The 16,988-nt window shown below is 40.2% G+C and overlaps 1 protein-coding gene across 1 annotated transcript in view; it reads left to right on the forward strand.

The window, feature by feature from the left end:
- Positions 1–228: 228 nt before the first annotated feature.
- CDC42EP3 (CDC42 effector protein 3) overlaps positions 229–16,988 on the forward strand; it is a 35,831-nt gene continuing 19,071 nt past the window's right edge. The window contains exon 1 of the mRNA XM_072635855.1: positions 229–675. The gene's annotated coding sequence lies outside the window, so the exon portion shown is untranslated. The remainder of the gene's footprint in view (positions 676–16,988) is intronic.

Here is a 16,988-nt window from a genome sequence, read left to right on the forward strand (position 1 = left end):
AGCCCCATTGTTCTCCTGGAGTGCGTCCTTTACGGTATAAATGAACCCTCTCCAGCTCGGGGACCAAACCTGCTTGGTCCCTCCCTTCTCCTCGCCTAGATCTCAGGGGGGCGACCACTGGACCCTGGCAGCGGCCGGAGGCAGCCCAGGTGGAGTGGGCTTGGCTCCGAGGCTGCTTTCCCCAGCGCTCCTCCCATCTTCTCCTTGGTCCCTCCCCTTCTCCGCGCCGCCTCCACCCTTTTCAGGTTCTGTCCCCTGTGTTGCAGACGAAGCTCCCTCAGTCTCCCTCCCATCTTTTCCCTCTTGGCCTCGGTAAGAACGACTAGAGGGCTGTGCAGTCTCTCGTTCGCGCGGCTTGTGGGAGTGCGGAGCTCAGCCGGCTTTGGAGGACGTCTCCAGATAAACTGGTGCTAGCTGACACCATCCTGTACCTCCACCTTCCTCTCGGTGTTTGTTTCCCCGAGGGTGAAAGCAAGCGAGACAGCGGCACCGGTTCTCTATAGCAACTGCGGCTGCGGGAGAGGCAGAGAGCTCCGCAGCCAAGCCGGGGAGCGAGCCCGGGGACTGGGGGCAGCCGGTCCCAAGGGGCAGCGGCAGCTGGGCGGGGCAGCCAGATTCAGAGGCCGAGACCCGGAGCTCAGCCGGTGGCTGGGGATCACCAGGGATAGACAGCTCGTAAGTTGCTTCCAAACTCACCACCCTTTTTCCTTAAAGTCCACAGGGATCAGAAGCTGCGGTGTCGGGTTCCGGCTGCCGCTTGGCTAGCCCGGGGGTGGGGGTGGGTGGGAGTGGGATTCTCTTTGCATGAGAGGGCTGTAAAGATCTAGGGAGGAGAGCTGAAAAAATAGCGTTACCAAAGGAATCACAGTTTCCAGTGGTCCCAGAAGGACACAAGGGGGCATAAAGCCTCTTGGCTGGGTAGAAGGTTTGAAGGCTTTAAGCCAGACAGCTATATGATTTGTGCCCACTAGTTTTCAGGGTGCGGCTGCCTGGGTACAATGCACTCTCGCTGGTCTGGGGAACAGAACCATTCTTGGATGCCCATTGTGTTTTCTGGTTTGGTAACAGCACCACACATGACTGTGGGGTTCTCTCTGGGCCAAGGGCACTGGGTAAAAAACTGCGGACTCCCACTGTGCCCTGTGATCTAGGGTTGGCATTGCCCCTATTGTACCCTCCCTGAGAGAGAGGGAATTCAGCCTGGTGCTCTAACCTGCTGGCTAGAGCACAGAATTGTGCTTTTTAAAAACTGGTTTCTGAACAGCTGAAGCAATTTGAAAGACTCCCCCTCCCCCCAAAACTTCTAAGTGGCTTGTCTTAAAGGACCATCACTCAGATGGAGAGGCGAGTTGATCTAATTAGAGCCATTTACTGAGGAGGGATTATTATACCGGCTCGATTCTCCTCCATCCACTCCCCCTTCCTGCTTTGAGAGGCATGTGTTTCATCATAAAAATAGAAAGGAGCATATTTTTTTGGCAGGACGTCCTTCTTACTGCTCGGTACAGAAGGGGTCAGTTTAAAAATAAATACATACTTGAACGTTACATTACCTAACCAGACTGAGATTGTGACTTTAGGCTACAGTGTAAAGGAAGATCAAAGCCAGGAATACAGCTGTGCTGAAAAGCGCAAACCCCCCATACTCCAGGGCTCTATTGACAGCCAAGCCGTTACATTTGACTTTAAGACAAAGCAAAACAAGAAACAGTAAGCAAATGGATTAGAATGCTGCTCCAGCAGCAGCGCTGTCTAGGATCTTGATATGTTGAGGTGAACAGGATGCTTTTTGCGTGCACCCTAGAGAAGAAGGACCAGGAGAAACGAGCTGGGCCAATGTTAACTAAGCAAGGGCTCAAAGCACAGAGGTCTTTCAAGTCAGTGAAGAATTCTCTTTTGGGTGCTATCTTTAAAGCAATCAGTGAGAAATCTCCTCCCTTTTAATAAGAGGAAGTCCTAACACCGCAGGCAGATGACAAAGGCGGCTGTTGAAGGTCCTGTAGTAAAGAATCGATGACAGATTTCTTGGTATCTCAGAGGTCCAGAGTAATGACTTGAAAGAAATAGACTAACATTTTTTTTTTTTTTTGGTGAAAGCGCTTTCATTTAGCAGTCAGAGAAAAAGGTACTTCTCTCCCCACTTCAGTTTTGGAGGGGGTTGATCAATGGATAACAAGTATTGCTTAAGTATTATCTGCTGGGTGTTTCAGGATTCCAAAAGAAAAACAACAAAAGTAACCCAATTTAGCCCCTCCCCTCAGGGAGCTTATTTCTATGGTGAAAAACATGTACACTTGTTAGTAAATACAAATATATGTTTATGTATATGATATAGGCATTTAAGAGGCACTAGTAGCTGGGTGGGAGGTGTGGTGCTGGGGAGAGACTATATGCTTGAGAAGCTTATGCAAAAAGGATTTATTCAATTCCTGTATTTCAGGCACAGGGCCAAGCATTGGGAGAGGTCTTTCATGGAAGGTGGTACTTAAGGTGATCTTTGAAGAGAGCTAGGGATTTCAAGCAGCAGAAGTGAAGAGGGCCCTACTGAACTCTGATTCCACTGGTAATCGAGATAGATTTATCGCTCCTTTTTTTTTTTTAAAGGCTGTGCAGTCTTTTATTTAAATGTGTAGATAATAAACTTTCTGAACACCTTTTAAAAACCTAAATCTAAGGTAGGGAAGCTATGTAATTTTTGGAGCTGGCATATTAAAAAAAGTGATAGAGAACTTTGTATTAATATACACAGTATGGTAGTTTCTTCATTATGTGTCCTGGCAAGTGTACATTTTCCAACAGGTCCCAACACCTGCTGAGTCTACCCCACAATTCCAGGTTAACTTCTATCCTGGGTGCAGAGATTAAAGCTTTCGCAAGAAAAATGTCAGAATGGATGAGTTTCTATTTTTCTTGAGGTATAATCAACTTATTCATTTAAGCAGTAAGATGTTGGTCTAGGCACGTATATTTTACATGCAACAGTCAGGAGATGAAATTAATTCCACTCCCTCCTCCCCCCCCCCCCAAAAAAATCCCTGATCATTGAAATAGTATTTTGTATCCTAATTCAGAGAGACTCAGCTAGAGTGCTGTTTAGGGATTTTTCAAGGTCTTTTTATAATAAATTTACATGTGATACAGGATGAATAAACATTCAGTCTTTAAAAATCCTGCAGAAGGGCCTCCCATAAGTTGAATTGCCCTATCTGCAATGCAGACTTTTCTTTAATGTGGTATTTGGTTTTACATCCAACATCTTCCTAAAAGCAACTCTTCTTGCTGACAAAGCCCATGGTGTTAGCCAGCCTTGCCGATAGAGTTGTTTTAACTTTTCCTCCAGAAGTTTTTACCAGACCACAGAACTTTCACAAGCTCATCTGACACTTGTCAGCCATAGCAGTGATGCAGCAGATGGCAATGTGAAAAAGGATCATGAGAAGTCCAGGACCACTGTTCTGGATTGTATCTTCCATTGTAACTTAAATTATTGCTTGAGTCTGGTTTTATTTAGGCCTAGCCCAGTTTCTTTCTGGCCATCACTCAGTGGGCCTGTTCCTGTTTTTTCAAAGAAGGAACAAGAACTTAAAACTATATTTAACTGTATTACTTTTTAAAAAAAATAAAATACAACCTCTGTTAGGATCAGCCATTAAATCTTCTTGCCAAGTATTGAATTCCTGGAATTCTCCAAAAATATCCTGGCATAAGAATCTAGCCTAGTATTAATGGGGGGGGGGGGGATATTTGGAGAGGTAGTTTAAATGGAATTACAACATTGTTCTGACAGCAGTATTACAAGTACACCAATTTTTGTAGGAAGCAAAGTGGACGGTAGAAAAGGTCAGAGGCCTGGGTTCAAATTCCAGTTTTGCTGTGATCTTGGTCAAGTGTTTACCTTTCTTGGCCTTAGTTTCTTAACTAACAAACTTTGTTACGTTTTGCTTTGTTCTTAGAGCAAAGTTGGACCTCTTGTAGTTCCTTATATCTCTAAATCTTTTCTAATACTGTGATCTCTTTTGGTTTTTGGAGAGAGCTTCTAATCATAATCAACCAGTGTTTATTAAGTGCTTAGCTAATGACTCCTTGGATAGAATACTAGGTCTGGAGTCTTGAAGACCTGACTTTATATCAGGGCTCTGATGCTTACTGTGTGGGCAAGTCACTTAACTTCTATTTACCTTAATCCACTGGAGAAGGAAATGGCAAACCGCTTGGGTATCTTTGCCCAGAAAACCCCACAGATGGCTTTGCTGTGAAATGGTCTCGAAGAGTTGTACATGACTGAACACCAACAGCAATATGCCAAACTCTGATGCAAGTTACAAAGAGAGGCAAAAAACAGTTTCTGCCCTTGAGGAGCTTACTTAGAGCAAAGTTACTGTTCAGTCTTTTTTGTCTTGTCTGACTCTTAGCAATCCCATTTGGGGTTTTCTTGACAAAGATCGGAGTGGTTTGCCATTTCTTTCTCAAGCTCATTTTACAGAGGAGGAACTGAAGTAAACAGGGTTAAGTGACTTGGCCAGGGTCACACAGCTAGTAAGTGTCTGAGGCCACATTTGAACTCATGAAGATGAGTCTTCCTGCTTCCAAGCCTCGTCCTCAATGTGCCACCTACTGACCCTTATGGGTTAAGCAATAAAACTCGAGGGAAGTAAGGGAAACCTGTAGATGCTGAGGTAGACTCCCCTGGTACAGGCACAGTAATCTGTGGTAAAGATATAAAAAGGGACTAGACTTATGGACCACAGAATAAGAGCTCTAGAATGCCCTCCACTCTCATTATTCAAGCTTCTGGCTATGAAGCTATGACTCCCCTCCATTACTTCCTGCTAAATGAGAGTTATAGTTACCAGCCTTTGGCAATGTGGTATGGATTGGTTGGTTAGTAACTGTAAAATACCATGTAAGTGTCTTTCTTGTGGATGTGGGAAGTTTACAGTATGACAAGATGGATCAAGACTGAAGAAAATGAAGAACAGTAAAAATGATGGATTTGGAAAGGGTGCCATGCCACGACTAGGAACAAGGATATTTAGGGGAATTCTATTGGAGATAGCAACTGAAATCTTAGTAGGCATAGGGCTGACTCCTGTTCAAGATCAAGAAAGCAAAGGGAAGTAGTTTTCTTGGAATAAAACAAACAAGTCTGTAAAAAGAGCTAGAAATAGCCTTTCTGCAGATGTTTCTGTCAGATGTTTGACTCCCAAGATAACTCACTGACTCACCATCCTTCAGATATTCCAATAGATAAATGTCACAAAACTGGCTAGATAAGAGGCTGGTGCCAAAGATACAGCAAGAAGTCCTTTGAAACTCTGAGAACTAGAGTGGATAACCCTAGTGGCCTCTTCTGGCCAGTGATATCTTTAGATGCCTTAGGTTTGTGATTAGTAATGGGACTCTACTAAGGCAGGCCATGGTTATGTAGTAGAGTAACAATTTAAAAGCAGTTACACTGCCTTTGGAAAGAAATGGAAAAGTCATTGGAGCTGTCCAGCCCTATTTGGATCTTTTAGTTCTTTCTATTCCAGTGTGAGAGAGAGAGAGAGAGAGACAGAGAGAGAGAGAGACAGAGAGAGACAGAGAGAGAGAGAGTTAGTTACTTAATGTAATTAGTCCAACAGTATTCTAAGAGACATTCCTTCCCTCTAAGAATGCTTTGCTGTCTTTCTTCAATGAACTTCAACAGCAACTAAGATTTCATTATATACCATGTACCAATTACCACATATTTGGTGCTTCTAGAAGAATTTGGGTAAGGCTTATAAGCTTTTTCCCTATTCCATTTTAGAAACATAGAATGTAGAAATTAAATGGAAAAGTTGACTTTCAGCAAGAGATGGAAACTGATAAAGCAAATGGTTTTCTCTAGAGAGAATGGGTGGTGTTCACTAATACTTAGTTGTTGTGTATATGAGTTCTAAAGGAGGTCACAGACCTCAGATTTAGGTGGAAAAGAAAGAGATTTTTCATTTATTGTTGTTTCATGTATATGTTTAAATTTTCTTTGGGATTAGTTGTCATCTGGTTTTGGAGTCGCTGTTAAACAATTGTGCCCAGGAGCAATGATCTGGTATATTAAGACATTAGTGGGAATCTACAAATATTTTTGCAACTAATTACTACAAGGTGTACAATCAGAAGCCACAAGATAGATTCTGGTCAACACCCAGAAATCTTTCTATTTGACAAAGCTAGCAAATGGCTCAAAGTTGGAAGGGACCCTGTAATCCTAATAGGGACCTGGGGTCTAGTCTCCGATTTGCTGTCAGGTCAAGGCACTTAATTTTCTTGGAAGCTTAGTTTCCTCACCTGGAAAATAAGTAGATGCATTAGATTTCTAAGATTCATATACCTTTAAAATCCTGTGATTCCCAGTCTCAGGAGAACTTAGGCCTGTTGAGACATTTCATATAGTAAGGTTAAATAAAGTTAAAGTAGTATGTGGACGCCTGTGTGGACAAATAAACACATAAGTAGCTTTTGTGAAAGTTAAAGAAAGCAAATGCAAAGAGCTGTGTAAAGTGGCCATTTGGATAGCCTGTAGTACTATTAAAATGAACTTTACAGTTTATTGGAATCATAAAAATGATAATAAATTCTTGAATACTTCAAGTGATCTATTACCTAGCAGTGTGAATGTTCCCTCCATGGGGTGTATATCAGAACTCATTTATGCCCTTTTTTTTGTCTTGTGCAATTCTTGTTTAGCGTCTTTTGGAAGTATTCCTTAGAGGGTCTGGCTGACATGCTCTAGGCTTTCTTGAGGCTTTTTTACATTCCTTGGGTATGAAGGTAACCCTTAGTCTGTCAATCTGTTAAATTCTCCTCTTTGCTACATGCCCAGCTCTGCTTCTGATCATCTATTTCCTCATATTTTTATGTCAATTATTGTGCATTTTTAGAAACATGCATCACTTATGTGTGCCCACTGTGCATCTCTCCATCACTCCTTGAGTCATCCACAACTCTGGAATTCTTCAGAGAATTCTAATTTTTGAAATCATCCAATATCATTTGTGTTCTTTTTACAAAAGGACTTTTGTGCAGGAAAACAGTTTTGTTGTGGTGGTGGTTCAGCTGAGTCTGACTCTCCATTAATCCATTTGGGGTTTTCTTGGCAAAAATACTCGAGTGGCTTGCCATTTCCCTTCAACTCATTTTTACAGATGAGGAACTGAGGCAAAAAAAGGCTAAGTGACTTGCCCAGGGTGTTCACAGAGTTATTAAGTGTATGAGGGCACATTTGAACTCAGGAGGGTGGGTCTTCCTGACTTCAGGCCAGTCACTTTATCCACTTTGCCATCTAGCTACTCCAGTAAACAGCTTAGTATCTTTGAAAATGCTACATAGTTTTCACACATGAAACTTAGCTTACTCTTAACCTCTGAGTTCTGGGCCTAACTCATTTTCCGTGTGCAGTACCTGTCCCAGATATTTATTGATAAATTAATGCCCTGGAGTGGCCATGCTATGGTATGTGAATAATCTGGGAAAGGGGAATTTTTAATGTATTTCTTTATTCCCATAATGATGGTATGGTGACATTCTTAAGTAATAATGGTTCTCCTTTAGAGCACCTAATAGTCAGGAGACTTGATGCACCACTACAGTATCATCTATAAACAGCAGCATCTGGAGAGTTGGCTTTGCCGTTCACAGGGAGTCCTTCTTCCACCTGACAGTGGAAAACACCTTTGGCAGGCTTGAGTCTTCCTGTCTAATCAGACTAACACTGAATAGAGTTTTTCCTGTGATTACGTTTATCAGTGAACATTTTAAGAATTTACCATGTATCTGAGAGATTCTTTACTGGAGGGGAAGCCTTTAGGACTTTATTTGACTCTTCTATTTGACTTTATATTGACTTCTAAGTCAAATTTTTTTTAATGTAATTAATAAACACAGGAGACATCTATTCATTGGTTGTGTGAACATTAAAAGATATGGTCTGCTGCCAAAAGACCTTTGTAATCCTTCTTATCTTTTCCTCAAAGATACTTATGGTGCAAATGTAGAACATTCTTATCACTATAGAATGATTGGAAAACTAGATACATAGTTGGAATCAGGAAGACCTGAGATCAAACATTGACTCAGACATTTACTAGTTGTGTGACCCTGGGCAAGTCACTTCACCACATCTACAACATGAAGGTAGAGTGGACTTGATGGTCTCTGAGGTCCCTTACAGTTCTAATCTATAATTCTATGAAAATCTTTGTCTTACGGATGGAGAGTTATTGATGTCCTCTGAATCAAAATTTTTGTGTTGTAATATCATCCATATGTTTTTTTTCCTATCTTCCCTTTTCTGATAAATCTTACAAAACATCCCCCTAGAGCTACCAAAATTTTGCTGTTTCTAAGTTGGGTGTTCTCAATGTCTGTAGCAGTCCAGCTGTTCTTGTGAGTTTCATCTCCTACACATCTGGAACTAAGGTGTTAAGAGTCTAAATGGGGGTAGACCCATTGTTACTGATAAAAATAGATGTTATAAAAATGCTGATGGATGGAATTTCTTTTCACTTAGCTGTCTTCTAATAATTTGTTTCATCTTTGAATACTTTGGGATGATGTGGCTTATTGGGCCTCCCATCAGCTCTTTTGTAGACTTGTTAATTCCACTGCTTTCCACTGTCTTTTAGCTCCCACCATTTTGCTCCACAGTGTTTTTGTCATTGTTTAGTTGTTTCACTTATGTCCAATGGAGTAGTTTACCATTTCCTTCTCCAGCTCACTTTATAGATGAGGAAACTAAGGCAAACAGGGTTAAGGGAGTTGCTCAGGGGCATACTGCTAGTAAGTGTCTGAGGTCAGATTTGAACTTGGGAAGGTGGGTCTTCTTGACTCCAGGCCCTGGAACTCTACCTACTTCACTACCTAGCTGCCTCTAAACTGGTACTTGTCATTACTACCATCTATTATTATATATCTATTGATATGTATATAGTATACATTTATGTATAGGATACATATGTAACATATATGTAATAGTAGTGTACATACGATCATAATATGTATGATATATAATACATGTATAATATATAGTATATTAATATTAAATATAATGTATGTTATAATAGATGCATAATATACATATATTTCCACTTGGAAAGATCAACATTTGCAGACTATAGTGGTGTCTTTTCTCTTTTGGTATCCTTGTTATGGCACATTTCACAGTCAGACTTCCAGGAATTGATGATAAAGTTAATATACGTTGTAATTTTTTTCCTTTCACTTTTTTAGCATCACAGCCCACTTGAACGAGTCTGGTTGAAGGTGTTGCAATTGTACAAAGTAGCTTCAAATATTTATATTTTACACTTTGATGATGATTTTGACCTTTGTTCTAAGTAGTTGACAGTCTGACCTCCTCTCCCCAGCATATCCCCACAGATACAGTTGATTTTGCTAGGAGTCACTTCAGCAACGAGTCAAAGCTGGACTTTCTGAGTCTCTCCCAAAAGCTCTTATGATAGATGAAGTTTCTTGGTAGTTCACTCTTTGACCTCTTATATCTCATGACTGAGTCATCATTTTCCAGCATATTTTTCACCATCCTCCCATGCGCCCACCTTCATGTTAAAGTTACCAACATTAATAGATACATCAACTTGCTTTGAATGATTAGTTTCTATCTCTTCAGATAAGCTACAATTATCTATATGGTTGCCTTTTTGCTCATGCTTATTGTGAGCAGAGCAAGACAAGATAATTAAGAACCTTCATGAAAAGACGTTTCTCATTGACTTTGGGAAAAGGATGAAATCAATTCCTTCATCTCTGAAAGAAAACAGGTGTCCTCTCCTCTCATTTAGCTTCAACTTCCTTTTGTCTTTGGATTTTAATTATGAGAATATCAGCGTTGACAGGGCTCACTTATCATACAGTGTGCCAATCAATATGCCAACACTGGACATAATCTCACACTTAGACTACTTACAGTTAAGTTAGGTCAGCTAGATGGTGTAGTAGATAAGAGTTCCCACCTGGAGTCAGGAGGACCCAAGTTCAGATCATCCAGTTCCAGACACTTACTAGCTATGTGACTCTCACCAAGTCATTTCACCCTGTTTGCCTCAGTGTCCTCATCTGTAAAATGAGCCAGAGAAGGAAATGACAAACCACTCCAGTATCTTTGCCCAGAAAACTATGATCATGAAGAGTAGGGCATGACTGAACAACAATATTTGTAGATGATCCAAGAAGTGTAATTATTTTTACCTTTTCTTCCCTTTTCCTCACTCTACTATTCATTGTGAAAGGGTGTTCACATAGGACTGAAGACCACTTATCATATTTCTTTGTTTCATGAGTGGTTGCCATTTCCAAAGAATCCCATTGGTTTTATCGGTGATTATCCTCATACTTAGCTGGCATATAATCCTTGTACAGCAGAATCGATCTTGAAATACATGGAGTATCCTACAACAACAGAGCTCTCCTGTTAAGCCCATTGGCATTGCTTTCAAGAAACCAGTCACTCCTACATTACAGTGAGGAAGAAGATCAGGGTTTTGTGGAGAAATATAATAGTTAATAATGAAATTTACGAAATTTGTCTACCAAATACAACTATTATTTTGAAATCTTCTTTTTTTCATTTTTGGTTTTGCCAAGAGTCAATCTAAATTTCAAAGTTAAATTAATAGGAGACAAGTTTCTGTGTAAAATCCATACAAAACCCCAAACTGAAGTCGACAGATCCTGACCCTTCTCTCATTTCTCCCACTGTGTAAATATGGGCAAGCCAGGTTCACCTCTCTTGGCCTCAGTTTCTTAGTCTGTAAAATGATGAGGTTGAACTTTATACTTTCTAAGGCCCTTAGGAAGTACTATTCTAATATTCAATTATTTTATGTCAAGGTCCACAAACCAACCAGACCAGCCACATCATTATCTGTTCCTTCCCTTGAAATAATCTTCTTTGAAGTTGTTATCTGGTGAGAACATGTCCCTGTCATTTATCTGGTTTCATGTAAGTATTCGACACCATTCATCTTAAGTGCAGAGAAATTGAAAACCTTTGCTGCCCTGGTGAGGCTATGGAACATTCAGTTCCACTGAGTCCACCAAGAGGTTGCTGTAGCCCTCATGATAATATCTAAAGGAGGGGAGTACTCCTCCAGCCAGTCATCAGAACCCAAACTACTGTGAGCAGAATTTGGACTAGTTGGAGTACTGTGCAGAGGAGGATTAGAATTGCTGGGGTTTCTTGGTCATAGGTGGTACCCCATACCTGAGCCAGCTTTTTCAAATATGTATGGCATTTTGGTCATAAGGTAGGTTGGATTCTCATTCATCGGAGGATCTATACAAATCTAACACTAACTTCCCCTCCTCCTACCCCTTACTGAAAAACACCACCCCTTAAAGTGAGAGGTAGCATAGAATAAATAATAATAGCTAATATTTACATAGCACTTACTAAGTGCCAGAAAAATGTACTACATGCTTTATTTGATCCTCACAACAACCCTTTGTGTAGGTGCCATTATTATCCCCATTTTACAGATGAGGAAACTGAGGTAAACAGAAGTTTAAGTGACTTATGGTCATATTATATCATAAGAACATGTTAGTGCCTTCTTATTCACATGAAGGGAAGGAATTAATCATTTATGGAGCACTTACTGTTCATGCAGCATGGTGTTAACCACTTGTTATAAATATTATCTCATTTGAGCTTCACAACAACCCTGAATTTCAGTGACTCAGCCTATGGTTAGTAACCAAAAAAGTGTTAGAAAAGGTATCTTAGACTCGAAAATCTTTATAGCAGTATTTCCTGTGGTAGCAAAGACCTGGAAACAAAGTAGATGCTTATCAACTAAGCAAGGTCTAAACAGTGTGGTACATGAAAATAATGGAATGTCAACTGTTCTGTAAGCAATTATGAACATAATGAATACAGAAAAGCATGCAAAAATTTACATGAACTGATGCAAAGAGCCAAGACACAATGACAACAACTTAATTGGAAATAGCCATCATAAAAGAATTGTAAACTGAATGTCGTAAAATTATAAAGACCCAAGCTTGGTCCCTGAAAAGATATGAGAAGACATCCCTCTGTTCTTCTTCCCTCCCTCACCCAGAGGTAAGAGTGGGTTCCATGGATATGGAACACTGGAAATAAGGTTGTGACCAAGATCACAAAGCTACTAAGTGTCTGAGGCTGGATTTGAAATCAGGTATTCCTAACTACAGGTCCAGGGCTCTATCCATTGCATCATTTACCTGCTGAAAACACTGGACAGAGGGCTAGTTTACACTTACTGCCTCTGTGACTCTGAGCCTCAGTTTCCTCAACTATAAAATGAGGGGACAGGAATAGTTGGTCTTGTAAGCTTTCTTCCAGTTCTAAATGAAATAAATGATCCTATGAAACTGTGATGAGGAAAATAGGTGGCATCATCTCTATAACCATTTCCATGTCTTAGAAAGGATTCCAAGATTAAGTGCATCCCAAAGTAGGTGAGAAGAAATGGACTTTAGTGTAAGATGCTGCTTTGTGGTCTTATTTGCCTTTTACTTTCTATTGTAGCCTCATTTTTTGAAGAAGGAAAAGGGAGATCACTCCACTGGATAGTTAACTGGCAAAAATTCTGCTGGGCTTGGGTCTAGGTTTCTAGGTCTTCTTTCCCTACCACTTTAAAAGGCTTAATCTATTCAGATCATTTGAACTAACACTTGCTAATTTCCTATTTAGTTCTAGGCATTGATATTTCTGGGAGACAAATAGAAACAGACTTTACCCTCCGGGAGCTTACTTGACTCTAAATCTAAATAAAACTGTTTAAGTGCTAAAGGGAGAGGAGGGGGAGAGTGTTTCTTTTTGGGGACTGGGTCACCATGATGAGAAAGATTAAACACTGTTACCTGACTTGTTTTTAAATCTGTCTTGGGGAATAATCGATCAACTTTGATCTAAGACTCTAGAATCCTAGAGTTGGAAGGAACCTTACCCAGTCACCAATATCCTTCTCTGCAGAAATCCCAACATGTCTGACTCTTGAAAATTTTCTCCATTGGCAAGTACCCTACTTTGGAAGATGATTCCATGGTTGTACAGGGTTGGTTTTAAGGAAGTCCCTCCTTGGAAAGAAGGAAGGGAATAACCATTTATGAATTAAGTGCCTACTGTGTGCCAAGCATTGTACTAAGCACTTTACAGATAACTCATTTGAGATTCACAACAACCCTGTGAAGTAAATGCTATCCTTGTCCCCATTTTACAGTTGAGGAAACTGAGAAAGATCCGAGGTTGTGACTTGCCCAGGGTCACACATCTAGTGAATGTCTAAGGTCAATTTGAACTCGGGTCTTCCAGACCTAGCTGTCTCTGTTCAAACTTCCCATGGTAATACTAAATCTATCCTGTCCAGAAACCCCAGAGAAAATGAATCCTTCTTGGACATGAAAACCCTATTTGTATTTGAATCATGTAATCAAAAAGTCTGAAGGGACTTCTAGGGCATCTAGTCTAACTTGTTATTTGAATAATCCTTGAGAACAGAAGCTATTTTTGCCTTTCTTTGTATCTCTAGCCCTTAACCCACTCTGGGAGACATAGGAAGTATTTAATGAATACTCATTGATTGTCAGAATAAGAAGCACTTCTATAGCATCTGCAGCAAGTGGTCACCCAGTCTTTGCTCAAAGACCTAAAGTGAAGGGGGGGGGGAACAACTCGTTCTTTGCCAAAGCAGTACATATTTCAGGTAACTGATTGTTAGGCAGTTTTTCTTTTCATTAAACCTAATTGACCTCTCAGCAACTCCTACCCATTTCTCCTAGTTTAATCCCCTGGAAAAAGGAGTGGAATACTTCCTCCACCTAACAGTCTTGAAGATGGTTTTCATACCTGACTCCTGGTAGACTTTTCCCCGTACTAATTATCTCAGATTTAATAATAACAAATTATGCTATGTTGCCTTTTTTCTTTCTTCAACTAGATTTCATTACAAATCTAGTACATATGAGAGAGAATATTTATTTGGCTTTCCCTCTTTTCTCTTTCTCAGCTCTATAATGGTTCTTCTCCCATATCTCATTTCTCCTTGTGGGTTCCAGTCAGGTCTAGAATATCAGTTCTGTTTGTCATTTGCTTCACCTTTCTAAGGATGAAATGATCATAAAAACCAGCCACATTGTTTAGTGACTGATTTTGGCAGAGGGAGCTGTAGCAGATGTCCCCTATCACCACAGACTCATCCTTCCATGCCAAATTTATGGTGTTTCTAGAACTGTGATTCCAATTCCTCTTTCTGTCTTGGTCATCTGTAGTATGTCCCCCATGACCGAATAGCTCCTGTTAGTCTCTATATTAACACATTCTGGCTGTGTGACCCTGGACAAGTGATTGATCCTCTCAGGGCTTCAGGCAACTCTCTTTAGACTTCCATCCAGAGGAGCAATTTTCTCCCTCCCCTTCCTCTGTTTACTTTAAAGCCTTCTTGATTAAGTTTATAGGAGTCCAGCCAATTTTTTCTCCCTAGCCACTATGTGCAATCCATCCCTACCCAGGAACCTTGGGTTATGATATTTTAATTCAGGGTCCTGAAACCCAAACCCTCTTCTCAGACATCTTCTTGGTCATCTGTTCACTTTCCAAATCCTTTTCTTTTGAATCCCCTACATTCAAATGGGAGTGCGTTTAAAAACATATATGCCCATAAGGTCTTTAGTTTTTTGGGGTTTTTTTTGGTTTAGGTAGGATTTTCATAATACTTAGCAATGCTTTCTAGGTTTCTTATAGTGGCATTTCCCTGCTTCCGCCCCTCCCAAAATGACAAGAAGTGAATAATCATTAGGTTTAATAAGTTTAAAGGGGAAAAAAATGACCAGAAGTGAATAATCATCAGGTTTAATAAGTTTAGAGGAAATGTTTTCCTGGCTAGGGTAAGTATTACAGGAAGACAGACTTTTCTATTGTTTAGTTCCAGTTGACAGATAGCTGCCTCAGTGCCCTTAGGAAGTTCCCCATCACCATTATTCACCCTTCTTCTGATGATTCCTGGATGATCTCTCTACTAATGACACCTGTGCATCCTCATCATCATTTATCAGAGCCCTGGAAGCTGTTTCCTCTTCAGGTGTTCCAGCTGCTCCTGCTACAACATTTCTATTGTTTCACTCCAAATGAAACCTACAGATTCATTTCCTGGTGGTCCTCCCACCTCCTTAGGCTTCTTGGAGTAGTGTTGGACATAGAATCAGGAAAACCCAAGTTTAAATACTGCCTTATGCATTAACTTACTGGCCCTGTCAAGTCACTTGATCTCCCCAGCCTCAGTTTCCTCATTTGTAAAATGAAGATAATAGTAGACTCTACTTCACGGGGTTATTGTGAGAATCATATGAGAACACACATAAAGCTGTTTACTAAGTCAAATATTTATAAATCATTCTCATTATCATCTGTATCACATCCCTCTAGCTTCTAAACTCCTTATCTAGGTTAGAATTCCCCTTTTCATATCCTTTTAATTCTCTTTAGTTTCCTTGAAGTCTTTCATTCTTTCAAAGAGCACTTCATTCTTGCAGATCGCCCAGATCATAGAGAGACATTCCTCTTGCCTGTCCACTTTCTACTCTAGGATTATGCTTTTGAGTATCATGGAAGTTATAATAATTTAACATAGTACTTGAAGAATTGCAAACACTTTGCTATGTATATGTGTGTGTTGTATGTATATATGTATAGGTTGTATGTATATATGTATGGGTATATATATATATATGTTTTGAGAGAGTATGATACCTGTTTTGGAGATGAAGAAACTAGGTTCTCAATTAAGTCATTTGCCCATAGCCCTGTAGCTAGAGCAAGGCTTTTTAATCTGGGTTCTGTGAACAGAGAGGGGTTGGGAGTGGGGGCAGAATTATATACTGATTTTCACTGACCTTTTGGACTCCTTGAACAATCCGATGAAGACTCTGCACCTCTTCTCAGAATAACATTTTTAAATACAGAAAATAAAACAGATAGGATTGCAAAGGAAACCAATTATATTGAAAAGTGTTCATCAAAATATTTTTAAAAGTAATGGACTTCAAGTTAAGAACTTCTGTTCTAACTGAAATTTTAGGATTTCCTTTAATTGTGATTTTTTTAAAAATGATTCTTCTGAGAGGGGATCTGTAGCTTTACCAAACTACTCACGGTGTCCATGATACCGAGGTAAGAACCAATGATCTTGGAGACACAGAGGTAAATCTGGACATAGGGCTTCTCACTCTAATCCAATATAATCTCCCTCTTTCACCTCATTGCTTTATCTATGTGTGTGTGGTGTACATGTGTGTATATGTACACATATGCATTACTTGATATTGACAGACACGTCTTTTTCATCTTTTACTAATAAAGAATTATTTTAAGTGTGTGTGTGTGTGTGTGTGTGTGTGTATGTGTGTGTGTATGTATGTCTATCTATGTCTACGTGGAGGGCTTAATTTCTCCTGTGTTCTCTTGGTCATTTTATAAACCTGAGATGCTTATGTCAAAACTAGGCCTTTGATAGAGAGTGCATGAAGGTGTGAAGTATTTATCAGGTGCTGTCCAGGGCCCACAGAGACAACTGGTAACAAGTACTGCCAGATGGCCCCAAGGTTAGGGGAGATAACAGGAAGACAATGACAAAATGGCAGAAGGGGTCTGAGGTCCAGAACAGGAAGATGCCAGAGACACAACCAAAGACTGGGAAAAGAGCAATAATGAGCTAAGCTTTTCCTAGAGCAGAAAGTGGGCACAGAGAAGAGTAACTGAAGACCTGGCACTGACTGGAGCAGCCGGTGTGTGGGTGTTCTCTTTTTCATGTTTGTATAAAAACTGGGACTATAAGGGGCAGATGGATTTCTCGAGGTAAAGGAAGCCTTCAGAGCCTTGCTATGGGGGTTTCGAGGAAATGTAGCAATTTTAAGAATTTTTTCTTGAGTTTTCAGTCCTGTCTGACTCTTGGTGACCCCATTTGGGA

This window comes from Notamacropus eugenii, chromosome 1, assembly GCF_028372415.1.
Source record: "Notamacropus eugenii isolate mMacEug1 chromosome 1, mMacEug1.pri_v2, whole genome shotgun sequence".
In the NCBI taxonomy this organism is placed as follows: Eukaryota; Metazoa; Chordata; class Mammalia; order Diprotodontia; family Macropodidae; genus Notamacropus; species Notamacropus eugenii.